This window comes from Pelodiscus sinensis, chromosome 22 (genome assembly GCF_049634645.1).
Source record: "Pelodiscus sinensis isolate JC-2024 chromosome 22, ASM4963464v1, whole genome shotgun sequence".
Lineage (NCBI taxonomy): Eukaryota > Metazoa > Chordata > Testudines > Trionychidae > Pelodiscus > Pelodiscus sinensis.
The window spans coordinates 25,313,495-25,332,198 of record NC_134732.1 but is presented as its reverse complement, the minus strand read 5'-3'; the positions used below and the strand labels follow the sequence as shown (position 1 = coordinate 25,332,198).

The following is an 18,704-nucleotide window of genomic DNA, read 5'->3' as shown; positions in this document are numbered from 1 at the left end:
CCCTGCCCTCCCCTTCCCCCTCCCCTTCGGAGAGCGCGAGCAAGCGCGCGCGGGGAGCTCGGCTGAGGCGCTCCCCCTGCTGCTCCTGGGAGAGACCCGGGCGCCCAGCCGGAGCCCCGCCCCCGCCCCGCCCCTCTGCCCCGCCTGTCACCTGCACACCCCTCCCCCACTGACCCCTGCCCAGACCTGCCTACCCTTCCCCCCACCAAGCCCCTCCTCTCCCCTGCCCCACACCCCCCTGACCCCCTCCTCTCACCTACCCCCCCACTGACCCCCTCTCCCCTGCCCCACACCCCCCTGACCCCCTCCTCTCACCTACCCCACGCCCCCACTGACCCCCTCCTCTCCCCTGCCCCCCACTGACTCCCTCTCCCCTGCCCCACACCCCCCTGACCCCCTCCTCTCACTTGCCCCACGCCCCCTGACCCTCTCCTCTCCCCTGCCCCCCACTGACCCCCCTCTCCCCTGCCCCACACTCCCACTGACCCCCTCCTCTCACCTGCCCCACGCCCCCCTGACCCCCTCCTCTCCCCTGCCCCCCACTGACCCCCTCTCTCCTGCCCCACACCCCCACTGACCCCCTCCTCTCACCTGCCCCCCCACTGATCCCCTCTCCCCTGCCCCACACCCCCCCGACCCCCTCCTCTCACCTGCCCCCCCACTGATCCCCTCTCCCCTGCCCCACACCCCCCCTGACCTCCTCCTCTCACCTGCCTCACGCCCCCCCTGACCCCCTCCTCTCACCTGCCCCACACCCCCATTGACCCCCTCCTCTCACCTGCCCACCACTCCCCCCTCTGATCCCCTCCTGTCACCTGCCTAACACCCCAACTGAACCCCTCTTCTCAACTGCCCCCACACCTCCACTGACTCCCTCCTGTCATCTGCCCCACACCCCCCACTGACCTCCTCCACTCGCCTGCCCCCACACCTCCCTCAGACCTGCCTACCCTTCCCCCCACCAACCATCACCTCCCACCTACTCCCACCCCCTACTAATTCCCTCCTGTCACCTGCCCAGCACTCCCCCCTCTGACTCCCTCCTCTCACCTGCCCCCATAACCCCCACTGAACCCCTCCTCTCACCTGCCCTCACACCTCCACTGACTCCCTCCTGTCATCTGCCCCACATCCCGCACTCACCCCCTCCACTCGCCTGCCTCCACACCTCCCTCAGACCTGCCTACCCTTCCCCCACCAACCATCACTTCTCACCTACCCCCACAACCCCTACTGACCCCCTCCTGTCACCTGCCCCCATATCCCACACTGACCCCGTCCTGTCACCTGCCCCCATATCCCACACTGACCCCCTCCTCTCACCTGCCTCCACACCCCCTACTGACCCCATCCTCTTACTGCCCTCCACTCCCCCCACTGACCTCCTCCTGTCACCCCACCATACCCCCCTCTAATCTCTCCTGTCCCCTGCCCCTACATCCCCCACTGACCCCCTCCTCTCACCTGCCCTCCACTCCCCCCACTGATCCCCTCCTGGCACCTGCCTCCACACCCCATCCCCCCGCTGACTCCATCCTGTCACCTGCCCACCATTCCTTCACTGACCCCTCCTCAGATCTGCCTACCCTTCCCCCCACCAACCATCACCTCTCACCTACTCCCACCCCCCCACTGATCCCCTCCTGTCACCTGCCCACCACTCCCCCCTCTGACTCCCTCCTCTCACCTGACCCCATAACCCCCACTGAACCCCTCCTCTCACCCGCCCCCCACACACCCCACTGACCCCCTCCTCTCACCTGCCCCCCACACCTCCACTGATCCCCTCCTCTCACCTGCCCCCCACACCTCCACTGACCCCCTCCTGTCACCTGCCCCCCCCACTCCTCTGACCCCCTCCTGTCACCTGCCCCCACTCCCTCCACTGACCCCCTCCTCTCACCCGCCCCCCACAACCTCCACTGACCCCCTCCTCTCACCTGCCCCCCACACCCCCCACTGACCCCCTCCTCTCACCTGCCCCCACTCCCCCCACTGACCCCCTCCTCTCACCCACCCCCCACACCCCGCACTGACCCCCTCCTCTCACCTGCCCCCACTCCCTCCACTGACCCCCTCCTCTCACCCGCCCCCCACACCCCCCACTGACCCCCTCCTCTCACCTGCCCCCACTCCCTCCACTGACCCCCTCCTCTCACCTGCCCCCCACACCCCGCACTGACCCCCTCCTCTCACCCGCCCCCCACACCCCGCACTGACCCCCTCCACTCGCCTGCCTCCACACCTCCCTCAGACCTGCCTACCCTTCCCCCACCAACCATCACTTCTCACCTACCCCCACAACCCCTACTGACCCCCTCCTCTCACCTGCCCCCCACACCTCCACTGACCCCCTCCTCTCACCTGCCCCCCACACCTCCACTGACCCCCTCCTCTCACCTGCCCCCACTCCCTCCACTGACCCCCTCCTCTCACCTGCCCCCACTCCCCCCACTGACCCCCTCCTCTCACCCGCCCCCCACACCCCGCACTGACCCCCTCCTCTCACCTGCCCCCACACCCCCCACTGACCCCCTCCTCTCACCCGCCCCCCCACACCCCCCACTGACCCCCTCCTCTCACCCGCCCCCCACACCCCGCACTGACCCCCTCCTCTCACCCGCCCCCCACACCCCGCACTGACCCCCTCCTCTCACCTGCCCCCACACCCCCCACTGACCCCCTCCTCTCACCCGCCCCCCCACGCCCCCCACTGACCCCCTCCTCTCACCCGCCCCCCCACGCCCCCCACTGACCCCCTCCTCTCACCTGCCCCCACTCCCCCCACTGACCCCCTCCTCTCACCTGCCCCCACACCCCCCACTGACCCCCTCCTCTCACCCGCCCCCCCACGCCCCCCACTGACCCCCTCCTCTCACCCGCCCCCCCACGCCCCCCACTGACCCCCTCCTCTCACCTTCACAGCCCTCTTCCACTGACCTCCTCTTCAGAACTGCCCACCCCTCCCCCTGGGATCCCCTCCTCTCACCTCCCGCCCACTCTCCTCATGGCCCCGCCCACCCCCAGGTAAATCCCACCCGGTCCTCACCACGCCCCTTTCCAAACGCCCCGCCCCTGCCCTGGCCTCAGGCCACGCCCTTATTAGGCCACGCCCTTTGGGGCGTGGCCTCTGTCGAGGCATCTTGGCAGGACTCCAGCTCCTTCCGGGGGTCACCCAGCCGCGCAGCTAGGCCCGACAGCTTGGAGCCTTCGGGGGCGGGATCTCTCCAGCACGCGCGCTTTCTCCGCCCAATGATAGCAGCCCTGCCATCCCACCCGCCAATCAGAGCGGGCGGGGCGGGGCGGGGCGGGGCCCAACGCGCTGTGCGCTCCAGCGCTGCCCCTTCACGGCAAACTTGGGATTGGAGTGTTCGAACCGACACGTGGCAGGGGGCGAGGACCCTGTTGCCCCGCCCCTTCTGTTACCATGGCGACAGTGAAGTACCTGGCGAGGGCTCGCTCCTCACTGGATCGGGCAGCCCGTACCAGTGCCCCGTCCTCGGGCCGTGGGGCGCCCGGGCCCCCCCTCCCCCCCGTCCTCGGGCCGTGGGGCGCCCGGGCCCCCCCTCCCCCCCGTCCTCGGGCCGTGGGGCGCCCGGGCCCCCCCTCCCCCCCGTTCTCGGGCCGTGGGGCGCCCGGTTCCCCCCCTCCCCCCCCGTCCTCGGGCCGTGGGGCGCCCGGTTCCCCCCCTCCCCCCCGTCCTCGGGCCGTGGGGCGCCCGGTTCCCCCCCTCCCCCCCGTTCTCGGGCCGTGGGGCGCCCGGTTCCCCCCCTCCCCCCGTCCTCGGGCCGTGGGGCGCCCGGTTCCCCCCCTCCCCCCCGTCCTCGGGCCGTGGGGCGCCCGGTTCCCCCCCTCCCCCCCGTTCTCGGGCCGTGGGGCGCCCGGTTCCCCCCCTCCCCCCGTCCTCGGGCCGTGGGGCGCCCGGTTCCCCCCTCCCCCCCGTCCTCGGGCCGTGGGGCGCCCGGTTCTCCCCCTCCCCCCCGTCCTCGGGCCGTGGGGCGCCCGGTTCCCCCCTCCCCCCCGTTCTCGGGCCGTGGGGCGCCCGGTTCCCCCCCTCCCCCCCGTTCTCGGGCCGTGGGGCGCCCGGTTCCCCCCCTCCCCCCCCGTCCTCGGGCCGTGGGGCGCCCGGTTCCCCCCTCCCCCCCGTTCTCGGGCCGTGGGGAGCCCGGTTCCCCCCCTCCCCCCCGTCCTCGGGCCGTGGGGCGCCCGGTTCCCCCCTTCCCCCGTCCTCGGGCCGTGGGGCGCCCGGTTCTCCCCCCTCCCCCCCGTCCTCGGGCCGTCCGGTTCCCCCCTCCCCCCCCCCCGACCTCGGCCCGTGGGGTGCCACGCTCCCACTAGCCTCCATCCTTGGGGCTCGGGTCTTGGGGCGCCCAGCTCCCCCCCCCACCCTTGGGGCTTGGGTCATGGGGCTCCCAGCTCCCACCCCCACACCCTTGGGGCTTGGGTCATGGGGCGCCCAGCTCCCCCCCCCACACCCTTGGGACTCGGGTCATGGGGCACCCAGCTTCCACCCCCACACCCTTGGGGCTTGGGTCATGGGGCGCCCAGCTCCCCCCCCACACCCTTGGGGCTCGGGTCATGGGTCGCCCAGCTCCCCCACACACACCCTTGGGGCTTGGGGCACCCAGCTCCCCCCCCACACCCTTGGGGCTCGGGTCATGGGGCGCCCAGCTCGCCCCCCCACACCCTTGGGGCTCGGGTCATGGGGCGCCCAGCTCCCCCACACACACCCTTGGGTCTTGGGGCACCCAGCTGCCCCCCACTCTTGGGGCTCAGGCTAAGGAAGTTAAGGACTATTTGACCCTCCCCCCCCTTTGCTGCCTCTATCAGCAAAGCAAGTCATGGGAGGTGGGGGTTGGGCTCCGTGTGGTGCTGCTGCTTTGAAACACCGCTGTGACATTTCAAGACATCCAAGACAGCAGGGGCACATGGAGCCCAGGTCAGCTGGGACTTCCTAGCTGATCCCAGGCTCCATGTGGCATTTCCAGTTTGAAATGCACAAGAGCCCCTGCTGGGGACTCTTGTACATTTAGGCTCCATGCAGGTGCTTCCCCTTTGAAATGTACAAGAGTTCCACCTTTGTCCATCCACTAGTAAATGAATCAATATTTAACATCCTTAGCTTGGTCCATGGGGTGCCCAATTCCCCCATATCCTCTACCCTTCAGGTATGAAGCCATGGGGTGCCCAGCTTCTTCTGATCCCCTACTCTTGGGCCTCGGAGCTATGAGGTGCCCAGCTCCCCCTACCTTCCGTCCTTGGGACTGAGGTGATGGTGTGCCAACTTGAGGCTTCGCTGCACCACTGATATTTGGGGCTTATGACCCATGGGGTGGCTGGGTCCACTTTTCCTTCAGCCAGTAGTGAATCAGGGTTGGATGCAGACCTGGTCAGTGTCCCAGGTTCCGTTGGCCCTCCCATCCCTCCTTTTCTGGCTCCTCAGTCTCAATCCCTGGTTGGCCCAACCCTGAGCCATATCAAGAGATGTGGCCAGTTTTTAAAAGTGACCCCATTAACTTGAAAATTGGCTTTGTGCTATAGGCTTTGACCTCACAGGTGCTCATATGCTTACTAGGGCCATGTGGCATTGATGGGGGATTCTGCCAGAAGATTACTCTTGGCAAATAGAAATATGCACTGCTCATATCCATTCAAAATGCAGCTGCAGGAATATTTTTTCCTAGATTGTCAATGAGATCATGTCATCCCTTTGAATCCCTCCATTGGTACCGTCTCTATCAAATCAAACATAAGCAACTTGTTTTCATTTTCAAGGTCCTTCATAGATTATCCCCATCATTTCTCATTCATTGTCAAAATGCCAACTCCCACCTTGCCCACTGACACCAGCCTCCATTGTCCACTTGTTACATTTTCAAACAAGCACCTTTGTGCCTTTGACAGTGCTGCCCCTCACACTTACAAGAATCTCCCTGCAAACATCCACAAAGCTACCGCATTGATCTCCAGAAACTCACCTTCACCATGACGCCTGCAAAAATGGACAGCAGTTACACCATCGGCAGTCTGAAACCAGTCGGTCATAATTAATAATATGCTTTTATTCCCCATATGTTTTTATCCCTCTGTTGTCTCGTTTTCTGTTTTGATTGTAAGCTCTTGGGGGCTAGGATTGCCTTTTATTGTGTTTGTTCAGCACCAATCATAACAAGGTTGTGATCAATGACTAGTGAACATGGCTGCTATGGTAGTACAAATAAACAATATGTGCCAACTATTCGTGTACAAACTATAGTAATTACAATTAGTGTTTTTCAGTTACAGTTACATAGGTAGAAAGTTTGAAGGAACAATAGCTCATTATATTTGAGGTGACCTATAACTCAAACTGTTGGGCTAGATAAACTGGCTTTTGGCCTGCAAATTGCTGGTTGTATTGTGAAAATTTAGATGAAAATTAGTCAAAGTTAGAAGAGGAATAAAAGTGGATTCATAATGTAATCTGCTTGCCCCGTAAACTATAGAGAAACTGTATGTATGGCAGGGTTATTAAAAATCAACAGGTATTTACATCAGGCCACACAGGTTAGTAAAGATGGGAATAGAACCCAAGTCTCTTTTCAGAAACCTACAAATTAATCTGAAAGAAGATCTATCAGATGAATAGCCTTTATTATTTGTATTATATTTTTCCTGTGTTTGAAACTATTAGATACCGTTTGTGATATTTTTCAACTTGGTTTTCCTATTTAAATAATTTTATTTGAATTTTGCAGCAGTTAGTGTAGCATAATTAATTCTAATATTTATTAAAATAATTTTAGATGCCATAACATTTTACTATTATTTATTGTCACTTTTAAAATATTACACAAAATATATTCCAGTGCACATTAGTAAATAAATTATCCTTGTAATAGCTAGTGCATTTTTAATTATAAATTTATCCATGTCTCCCTTTATTTATGATAGTGATTCTCTGTACTGCAGTACAGTATACCTTTGAGACACTGTAAATTACACATTCATGGACATTGCATTTCACAAAATATACCAGGAATCTGATTTTTGAACATGCTTAATATTATTATTATTAGCAGCTAATAATGATAATAGCAACTAATGTGAGCATTGGCACTCAGTGCAAACTGACCCATAAACTGCAGTGCCAATGTCCACCTTTTGGAGGAGATTGCATTCTGTACATAGAATCAATGAGACACAATAGGCTGTATTGTATGGCTTGTGTGCACTTAGGTCTGTCAAAATGGATCGCACCGAAAAGCAAATTATTCCCAGCAATGTCCATTTCTTCCAGTTAAAGGCTGGCAGGCACGACTTAAGTAGTTATCACTTGTGGAATAGTTTCTCAAAGAAAGTGATGAAAGCTGCCACTCGGGACATTTAAAACTCGTCTGCACCAAGTCATGGAGAAAAGGCTGTAATTCACTGTACAATTATGTGCATTGAAGATGTACAGAGGTTCTAACTCATATAGCACATAAAAATCCAGCACCTCTTTGGGGTGGGTCTCCTTGAACTCATTGTGTCCTGTGCATTGATCCCCATACTAACTCCTTGTACAGTTTTATTGCCAATTGAAGATAATTGTCCTAATAAAGCTATCAAATATTCAGGACCAGCTTGATCATCAAATATATCATTCATTCATTATACCATCATGCCTGGGCTACACTTAAAAATGTTGTAGGTAGAACTATATTGATTAGGAGTGTGAAACCACCCAAAGGTGCTGACATCCCTTCTAGCCAGGCGGTGCTAGATCTCCCCTGTGCTTCAGGCCCTGCTCCCAGTCCCACTCCTTTGCCCATATCCCTGCCCCACCTCTTCCGGGCTCCACTCCACCTTCCCCCCTGAGTGCACCTGGTTTCTTGCTCCTCCCTTGCCCTCCCAGCTCATCTTAAACTGCAAATCAGCTGTTCACAGGAAAGTGAAGGGAGGAATTGGTCAGCGGGCCACTGCATAGTAAAAAATAAAAGCTGTAATAAGTCAATTTCAATTGTAAAACTTTGAAAGAACCATAAATGTTTTTTTCAGAGTTAGGAATAACTTCCATTCCCAAGGTGTTCAAGAACTCAAGTTCTATAGTAATCTGTTTGCTGGTACAGCTTATTTCAGTTGATGAACCAATACCAGCCCCCCCAAAAATATTGTCTGTGCAAGTTGTGTTTTCACTTGTTCTGCCCTTTTTAGGCTATACAAGGGGTAGCTGTCTGCACTTCTCTGAAACAACAGATCCCACAAAGCACAAAATGAAGCACATGAAAGCCAGAGACTAAAGGGTATAAAATGAGTTCAGATTGGCCTGCTCTCCTTTAGAGAGTCTGACCATGTTTGGGACACATTGCAAAACCATCCTCTTTTATAAGTTTTGCTACAATGACCAAGATTAATGTGTGGCAGAAAGGAACAACCAAAGTGTATCAACAGAAAGTTAACTAAGTGCATGCATAATTTACATGGGAAATAGTGACCAATTACAGTGACGAGCACTATAGAAAACCCCAGCATGAATTCTACATTGGCCTGCTAAACCCAGGGTTGTGAGTTCAATCCTTGTAGAGGCCATTTAGGGATTTGGGCAAAAATTTGTCAGGGGTGGTACTTGGTCCTGCTGTGAAGGCAGGGGACTGGACTCAATGACCTTTCAAGGTCCCTTCCAGTTCTAGGAGATAGGCAATCTCCATTATTAAGAATACCTTTCCCCTTGAAACATCTGATCCTGGTCATTGTTTGGAGGCAAAGTACTGAACCAAGTAAATCCCTGGTCTACTGTAGGTTAGCAACTTGTGTCCCCGAGAAACAGGTAGGCTATGTCTATACTGTGCCTGTTTTGTGCAAGAAATATGCAAATGAGGCTGTATAAAATATTGCTGAGCCTCATTTGCATAATTAACAAGGCTCCATTTTTGCACAAGGGGCTTTTGCAGAAGAGCCGTTCTTCCTGAAAAAATGAGGAAGAATGGCTCTTGCGCAAAAACCTCTTGTGCAAAAATGGAGCCTTGTAAATTATGCAAATGAGGCTCAGCAATATTCTAGACAGCCTCATTTGCATATTTCTTGCACAAAACAGGCGCAGTATAGACATAGCCATATTGAAATAACCCAGTATGAGAAATCTGGGATGCAAATTTATCTTAATTACACTATTTTCTTGGCTGCATTTGTTGGGTCTTTCTTATGTCATACCTCTTATATTGGCCAAACTGGTCAGTCTCTATGACAAAGGATAAATGGACACAAATCATACCTCAGAAATGGCAACACACTTAACCTGTAGGGGAACATTTTAACTTGCCAGGTCACTCATTCATCGATTTAAAAAGTAGCCATTGTTCTACAACGGAATTTCACTAAGCAATTACAGAGAAACCAGTAGTCCTGCGCAGGGATGTAAGTGACAAGGGGTGAGGCTAGATGGCCCTGTGGTCTGACCCAGTACGGCCGCTCTTGTGCACCCTGGCTAGTAGCCAACTCCCCGGTGAGCCTGGCTTACTGGACAGCTGGGTCACTATTCGACTGCTCGCTTCCCACCTTGCTGCCTCCGCAACAGAGGCAGCAAAGGGGGCGGGGCAGCAGGGGCTGGGGCAGCTTAAAAGCCAGTCCCCCCCCCCGCCCCGTCTCCTCAGAGGGGGGGGCGTGAGCCGGGGCTGCTCAGTGCGGGCTGGGCCCTGGCCCCCACCAGTCCGGAGCGCCGGGCCGGCGGGGGGGGCGGGGCCCTGTGCTCGCGCGGGACCTGACGCCGCAGCCGTTGGCCTCGAGAGCCGCAGGCCGCCCCGCTGTTTTCCGTTACGCGCGGAGGGGGCGGGGCCTGCGCGGCGGCTAGTTACTCGTTGGCCGAGTGGCCCCCGCGCATCGCTCCGCGGTCTGAGGCACCCGAACGAGGCGCCTTGGCCAGGGCGGGGGCGCGGCGCGGCCACGTTCCGCGCGCATGCGCAGAGTGCAACGTCTACCCCCCCCCCCCGAGGCCAACGGCGTTTGGCCCCGGCTTTGCTGTCTCCGTCACTTCCGCTCGGAGGTTGTGTTTCCGGGTTAGCGGGGGCCATACCGCTAGCTGGCGTCGGCAGAGCCTTCTGCGGCCCCGGAAGCGGCCCCGCCGGTGGGGCAGGAAACGGCCCCGGCCCCGCAGGAGGGCAGCGCCCGCCAGGCCTGTAAGTGGGGACGGGCCCCGCCGCGCCGCGCGCCCGGCCCCTCACGCTGGGCAGAGCGGGGTCGCCCCTGGCCGGACCAGGAGCCCGCCCCCCCGCCAGGCCGAGGCGCGGAGGGAAGCCCCGGGGGCCTGTTCCCGGCGAGCAGCGCTGAGCCCCCCCCCCCCCCCCCCCCCCCCGCCCGCCCGCCCACAGGGAGTTGGCACCAACCGCCGCTTCCGCCTCCTCGCGCCGGCGGCCCGTGAGCGGGGATGGCACGTGGCCGCCCGGCCCGGGCGTGAGGCTGAGACCGAGCCACAAACAGCCGCTCGCTGCCGACCGACAGAGCTGCGAGACGTAGCGCAGCGAGCCTCGTGCCGAATAGCGATCGAGATGCAGCCGGGTTAGTCTGGTGCAGCTGAGACACAAGGCAGGACTGGGCAGCACTTCAAAGACTCACAAGATGGTTTATTAGGTGAGGAGCTTTCGTGGGCCAGACCCACTTCCTCAGAGCAAATAGTGGGTCTGGCCCACGAAAGCTCATCACCTAATAAACCATCTTGTTAGTCTTTAAAGTGCTGCATAGTCCTGTCTTTTGTTCGAACCACGTGTTGTTGCCGAAAGGCGGTAACTACTAGAACCCTTAGCATGCCTGTTAGGGCACAGTTCTGTTGCTAACTCATAACATTGTGTGGGTGACAATGGGGCGTCAGCTCCTGTGACTTAGAGATTCTTCTGTAGAATCGTACATGTGCTCTGCCTAAAAGTCTTACTAAATGCAAGAAACCGTTATTCTGCCTTTAGGGTTTTTGAGAGACTTATGTCCACATATCAGAATCCTGTACATATGCAATTAGTGTGGTCTATTTAGAGAGCTTTATGGATGTGTCGCGTTATAGTTTATAAAGCCTACTTAATGCTCGCCAATCCTTTTGCAAGATTTCATGGTAATGGCACAAATAAGTAGAGTAAATGGACAGTAAGCTATAGTTGGGATAAACAGTGTAGATCCAGTGGGCTTCTAAGAAGTGATTTGAAAGGGGAAAATTTGTGAAGATTTGGTGGGACATGATTGAAAAAAAGGACTCGGGTGCATTATAGAACTTGAGAAACTGTTGGCAGGCTTTGGTTTAGATCAGGTGTGGACAATAAAATAGCAGCATTTCCGCAGCATTAGCCCCCTTTGAGCCGCTGACACTGTATTTACCTCACTTTCACAGGTATGGGGGGGGGGTCATGATTCCCATTAGTTGGGAACGGTGATCGGCGGCCAACAGATGCGGTGCTCCTCCATATCTGTGCAGGTAAATATGGCGGTTACAGCGGTGTGGGAGCCCGCCAGGTGCTGACTCTGACAGACTGGATCCAGCCGGTGGGCTGGTATTTGCCCATCCCTGGTTTAGATACTGAGTTTCTGATTCCCATAAGGAAGTACAATGGACCTGATATCCTGGGATAATACTGTAATGTATTCCATTGGGTTCTGCTATTGCACTCTCGTATTAACATATCCTGTTGTGTGAGCTACTTTGATTTGGATCACCCAACCCCCTCTAAGATGTTACCCTGGCAGTTCAGGGTGCTTGCAGTGTAACCATTAAAAGTGATGATACTCTGTGTATTTGCTGGTCCCTTGCCTTGTTTTCTGACACCCATGAGAAGGGGTTGCCAGAAAACTGCAGTGCTCACGTACTGTGGGAATTTCAGTATGGGAGAGGGTGTGGTATATTTTCTATTAAGACGAAGATAAGGTTTGAAATTAATCTTATTAAAATAAGCACTAATTGGTTGTCATCTTGGCCAGGAATATTATAGGCCTGGATGCCCCAAATGGTTCATCATGTGGTTTAGTTTACAGACAGTTGTCAAGTAGACTATTTTCAGTTTAGCTCACCTTTTATTTAGGTCCTGTCAATACTAAGGATGTTAGTGTGTACTCGTTTACATGATTAACCAATAAGGCTGGGCTCATTGGTTAATCCTAACAGTTACCTGCAGTCCCCCAGTGGTGCCTCTGTATCAGAGACAGTGGGGGCAGGGTGGAGGGCGAGAGCCACTTCCCGTAAGGAGCTGGCTCCTGCAGAACCGCCTCCCCCCGCTGCCCAGAGAGGCAGCAGCGCAGAGAGGAAGGTGGGAGGCAGTGCTTCGTGGGACCTGGCTTAAAAGCTGGCTCCGCATAAGCACCAGCTCCCTCAGACCTGCCTGCCTCTCATAGAATCATAGAGCTGGAAGAGATCTCAGGAGGTCATCAAGTCCAACTCCCTGCCCAAGGCAGGACCAATCCCAACTAAATCAACCCTGCCAGGGTTTTGTCAAGCCGAGACTTAAAAACCTCTAGGGATGGAGATTCCACCACCTCCCTAGGTAACCCATCCCAGTACTTCACTGCCCTCCTAGTGAAATAATTTCTTCCTAATATCCAACCTAGACCTCCCCCACTGTAACTTGAGACTATTGCTCCGTCCCTACTGTGAAACAGCCTTTCTCCATCCTCTTGGGAACGATGATAGAGAGGCAGCAGTGCTGGGAGTGGGAGGTGGCACATGGGAACTGGTATATGCGGGAAGCCTTCTTTCAAGTCAGCTGCCTGTGTGTACTGTCTCCCAGGGAGCCACCGGTCACCCATGCTGCTGCCCCTCTAACAGAGGCAGTGGGGGTGGGGTGAGGAGCAAGGGGGAGCATGTGGGAGCCGGTTTAAAAAGCGACGCCTGCCTGCCCCCACATGTATACTAGTAACAGCTAAAAAATTCAGCAATTACACATTTATTTTTATAAACCTGTAATCGATGAATGTTTAACATCTCTAGTCAATACACAGGCTGGAACTAAAATAACTACATTGGTTGTAATTAAAACTGTCCCCATTATTTTAGTGCAAATCTCACTTCTTTGGGATTGCTAGTGTCCTGTTTAGGGATGTTAAATTGAGGTTATTTTAGTAGTTGAGTAGTGGATAAAATTTGTATCGATTACTCAATATGGGAAGGCAGCCCCTCTCAGTCCTGGCTCGCGCTGGGACCAAACCCCGCTGCGGCTCTTCAGTTTAAAAGGCAGTTGGAGCTGGGCAGCTTCCTCCCCCCAGTTCCTACTGCATTTTAAATTGTAGAGCTGCAGCACCTGGACTGAGTGGCGCTGCCTGTCCAGCTGGTAGCAGCCCCTGTCTACGGGGGGGTCCCAACTTCCTGCTGGGACCCCTCCTGGCCCAGACTAAAGGAGGTCAACCTGTAGTCCAAAATAAAGCGTCTGTATGCAGATTTGTTTTGAGGTAACAGAGACGTGAATTTCAATAAGTTATTTTAGTTCCAGTTGGTATGTAGACCAGTCCATGGCTGTTTTGCCTCACTGCTTCTCATAGCCACACTCAATCGTTTGATTTACCCTACCTGTTTATTTCAGCTGCATGGCCTACCTGCTCTAGATTTCACTTTAATAATTCAGTTATCTTGGAATTTGTGTAGGAGTATGAATGACCCTTAAAATAACATTTTCATCATTAAGTTGTTTGTCAGAAGGACCTGTTTGTTGTTTTCAATAAAATATTGTTTCCAAAACCAAAATTCTGGGGTGTAAGAAGACCACCTATGCCTTTGATACTTAAAATATCTGCAACAAGTTTGTTAAAATCAACTTTGGGTTTAGTGCAGAAAAGCACAAAGTCTTCGCACCCTTCCCCTATGTCTGCTGATGCAAAGAACTCCTGTTATCACCTTTTCATAATGGCAAGAGGTTTGCTGTGCTATGTTTTACCAGTTCTCTCAGTCTGTATGGTCGATATACAGGCAGTCCCCGGGTTACGTACAAGATAGGGACTGTAGGTTTGTTCTTAAGTTGAATTTGTATGTAAGTCGGAACTGGTACATATTGTAGGGGAAACTCTAGCCAAACATTTCTCCAGAGCTCAGTTTTATTCTCCCAAACCTCACTTCCCTCAGTCCTTTATTCTCAAGCTGAGATGTCTGCTGAGAAAAGCTGCTCTGCGTCTCCCTGGTCATCGGGGGGGGGCGGGAGGGGGAGCACTAGCTTCGCGTCTCCCTGGTCTGCTGCGGGGAAGCAGCTAGTACAGGGTTGCCTCACCCTGTTTGTAAGTAGGGATCCGATGTAAGTCGGATCCATGTAACCCGGGGACTGCCTGTAGTCCAAATATCAGAAGCAAGGCTAAATCCAGCCCTTTGATATTCTGCATTTTAATATTTCTCCATTGTCTCTCCTGGCAAGTTTTCTCAAAACAAGGACTATATAACCTGTTTCCATGGGTGTTGTTTTTTTTTTTTTTTTTAAGAGGAAGTTCTTTTAAAAGTTAATTCAAAATTTTTTAAAAAGTGAGACCTGCTTGGTGCACTGACCCTTCAGAAGCCCTAGGCTAGTATCTCAAAAATTCAGGGACAAGTAGGAAAAGAGTGTGCTAGGAAACTTTGAAAATTAAAAGGAGAAGGAAAGAGCGCTACAATTAAACAAGAATGAATCTGTTTACATTTGATATAGAGCTTAAATGGCAATTCTCTAAATAGTCATTTTCGTTGAGACTATGCAAACAAGTCCTAAAGGGGAGCAAGGATCTCTTCTCCTGTTGAGATGAGAGAGAAATATGGTTATAGGTTTTTTTTATTCAAAAATTATTCAGTTACATTTTATTTAGCATAAATAGTTACAAATGTTTATTTTCAATTTTTTAAAAAATTATAACAAACTTCTGCTTTATTAATAAATACTGTGGAATATAAACATGAAGGAAATAAATCCTGAGTGGCTGTTCAAGATTGAATTTTAGATGTCAGCAGCTCTAGTTTTGGAATTAGAAACGGTCTAGGAAAACAGGATTAGAACCAAAGAAAGAAATTGGCAGGTAACTTTTCTTTTAAGAGAGGGGGACAAAAACAAAAATGTGTGGGGATAAAATTCTGGTAATATATTTCTATCTCGGTATACCTTGCCTGCATACTGGGGATTTTGTGTCTCTTGACTTTCAAATATATGCAGTGCTGTTAGTCTTATTCACGGCTAGATTTATAGTATTTGGAACACAGATCAACATTTATAAATAAACTTTTAGTGTTGATGTAGACAAAACGAACTATATATCAAAAACCAACTTTAAAAGAAACATCCCTGTCAGTTCTTTAGGATCACATTTTTTAGTTTTGAAATGAGATACTGTGGTAATACACTTAAACATAAAACTGTGACTGATAGGAAGCAGTTATATTTGTGGTTGAAAACCAGTTAAATATCCCAAATGAAATGTATGGATACCTTTTATCTTGACCAAAGACAAATTGGTAAGTAGTCTTCAGTGTTAAATTTGTTTCCTTAGGTGCATAGGCAGGTGGGAGATACAGGCCCCAATCCTGCAGTCAGATCTTAGATGTGCCTCAGGTGAACACAGTTGTAGGTCTTTGTCAAGGACTAGGGAGGCTTGTTCAGGAAAAATGTAAACCATTGTCTACAAATTGAGTCTTTTGGCAATTGTTCAAAACACATCCATGGAGATCTAACCAAAGTTTAGATCTAATTTCATTTTTTCAGTAGCGTACAAAGAAAAATGTACTACTATGGATTCTCCTTATTTTGTCAACTATATGTTAACTGAAGTGTATACTATGTATATACAAACATCATCGCTTGTACATAACATAAATACCCTCCTGTCTCATCCTATTCCAAACCTAAACATCTGCACTTCAGTTAAACAGCTGTAACTTGGCTTGAGTTTGTTGGTACAAGCCAGCCATGGGTTTTTAATTGCAGTGTAGTCACACTTATATAGCTGAAGACCAGAAAGGACTATCAGGTCCTCTACTATGACCTACTGTACAATAGAGGCCACTAATCACTATCCAGTTACCCTTGAATTGAGCCAAGCAACACGAATTAGACTAAAACATTAGCGTTCCAGATACAAGATCATTACATGCCTTGAGCAGAGAACAGGAAGGACAGGGTTTACCATCGCCCAAAGCCTTCTCGAGGGAAGGTGGTGCTAGTGGGGGCAGATTAGGGATGTTAAATATCGGTTAATTGAATAGTCAAGTAACCTCACGAATTCTTATCAGTTACTCGACTTCTATAGTCCAAAAGGGCAGGGCCGGCAGCCAGTGTGCTCCAACCTCACTCCTGAGGAGCCCCCTGCCACTCCGCGCTGCTGGCTCTGTATCAGAGGCAGCAGTGCAGGGTGCCAGGTGGGAGCTGGTCTGCGAGGGGAGCCAGTTTAAAAATCAGCTCCTCTCGTGGACCAGCTGCCTGTTGTCCTGTGCCTCTACCACTGATAGAGGAAACAGCATGGGGTGGCAGCAGCCTGTTTGGGGTGGATCTGAGCTCCCAGACCCAGTGTGAGCTGGAACTGAGCCGGGCTGCCTGCCCACCTGGCTCCTAATACACTTTAAATGCAGAGCTGCAGTGGGGCTAGATCCCAGACTCAGTGTGAGCCAGGATTGAGCCAGGCTGCTGGCCAGCCTGCTAAGAAATGTACTGGCAAGAGGGGCAGGACAATGCATGTAATCTATAGTATTAACCTATAAGCTTTTGCTTATCAGTTAATTGACTACACTATTACATCCCTAGTGCAGATATAACACAAGTTCTTCGCTAATCAATTCTATGCTTGACTTTACATTGTTCTCATAGTACGGCTGTTATTGGGGGGCCTGGGCTTGTCTCTTTCAGCACATATAGCACTATAAGTGTGAAACTTGTTAATAGAATAAATCTGTATGTAAAATCAGAAATTCTGCCAACAATTTGGAAATTAAAGAAACAAATACAAAATATCCTAAAAAATGATGAGTTGGACTGGAAATTACACGATGTAATTTCTACTCCAACTCATCTGATGAAGTGGGTTTCACCCATGAAAGCTCATGACCTAATAAATTTGGTAGCCTCTGAGGTGCCACTGGACTGCTCATTGTTTTTAAAGTTACAGAATGACACAGCTATCCCTATGAGACATCAAAATATCTACTAGTAATTCAAGACTATTACATTGAAAAAGAACTAGCAACATGTACATACAATATTTTGATTTACAAAAATCATGATTTAAATAAAAACGTTTCTTTATGTTTTTAGCCTTGTGTTCTAGTTACTTGGGGAGTAGGATGACTCCTGGCTTTTTGGGGGGTAGGGGAGAGGGCGGGCTCTAATTTACAGTTAGGCTGGTCACATGTAGGGATGTTAACAGGTAAGTGGTTACCTGGTATCTGGGGAAGTAGTGTGGGCAGAAGGCTACTGCTGGCAGCCCGGCATGGGGCCAGAAGGCAGTGTTGCACAGAAGAGGGCCCGGAAGCGGCAGCAGCTATGCTAGCCACATGTGGGCTGGAAGCAGGTGGGCTGGAGCTGCCCCTCCCCCCACCTGCTCCTGGTGACAAACAGTTAACCTGTTAATTAATTAAATTGGATTTTACATAAATACATCATTTTTTGTGCCTCAGTTTCCTCTTCTCTGCAGGATATTCAGATATTGTTAGGACAGTGTCAACTTGAAAAATAACAGCTCCATTTAAAAATGTTGTGCCTATTTTTTTTCAAGTAACCATCAGATTACTGTAATCGAAGAATGTTAAAGGAAAACTAATAAGCTTACAGGAAGTGCTATTCATTCACCAGAGTGCAGTCCGTTTCAATGTCTCATCAATGCTAAATACCCATCCCTCCTCAAGTTCTGCAGCAGAGTTGATCATTAATAGAAATAGCAATTTTTTTAAAAGGGATTAAAAAAAATGGGAATGTACTATTTACAAGGTGCTGTAATTTAAAAATAATGTGTCTTTAAATGCTAAAATGAACTAATGTGCTCTTGGTTTTTTATGTTCTTGGCAACCCTAATGAGCATGTACTTTAAAACTATGGGAGTGTCATCCTATATGGCCAGCACAATATGCTTAAATAACTTTGTAGATGTGCAGTATGTGTTGTTACACTTCTGTAGTAGCCACTATCAAAAATTCAATATAATGAAAGTTACAAATGAAGGAAAGTGTTTAAACATATTTAGAGTAGGCAAAAACCAGACAAGATGCTGCTTTTGTAAACTGCTTCTATCCAAACCATTCAGTACAATATCAGAATGAAAAATGACAACACTTTGTCATCTGTTCAAATTGATATTACACTCTTTGCAGTGACAGCTGAAAAGGCCCACAGGTGCCATATAAAGAGGTGACCATGTTGTCATATTTCATTTAGGCATCCCTCTGCAAAGCCATAATTACCTAATTAGGTTGTTAATTAGGAGATTAGCATTTCACTATATTGATAGAATGCTCTTTGCAGGCATGAGTCTAGATACAGATTTGTCTGCTCTAATTTATAATCTCTGCATTTTTTATACTTATTTATTTGCTTAAATCTTGATGTGGGATAACTCTTGATGTGGGATAAATCTTGATGTGGGATAGCAAAGTAACAGTTTGTTTACAGTCAAATGAAGCTTTGAAAAGACCACAAAACAAATAGTGGAGACGGGAGGTCCAATTTTCTCTCTCTCCAATCCCTCTTTACCTCCATGACACAGTAAACAAGATATTTCAGTTGGTATCATTTGTGTCCTGATTAGTATGACCGCAATAGTAGCATTCCAAACAGTCCACAAATACAGAA

At 51.6% G+C, this 18,704-nt stretch overlaps 1 protein-coding gene across 11 annotated transcripts in view; it reads left to right on the top strand.

The window, feature by feature from the left end:
• The first annotated feature begins 9,977 nt into the window (after positions 1-9,977).
• The window catches only part of MAPKAP1 (MAPK associated protein 1), a 171,207-nt gene continuing 162,480 nt past the window's right edge, over positions 9,978-18,704 (top strand). For 6 of the 11 annotated variants that reach the window (XM_075905711.1, XM_075905714.1, XM_075905710.1 and 3 more), the window contains exon 1: positions 9,978-10,133. The gene's annotated coding sequence lies outside the window, so the exon portion shown is untranslated. Of the gene's footprint in view, positions 10,134-10,412; positions 10,513-10,707; positions 11,414-18,704 lie in introns of those variants that run through there. The other 5 variants (XM_075905708.1, XM_075905707.1, XM_075905706.1 and 2 more) reach the window with 4 other exon arrangements.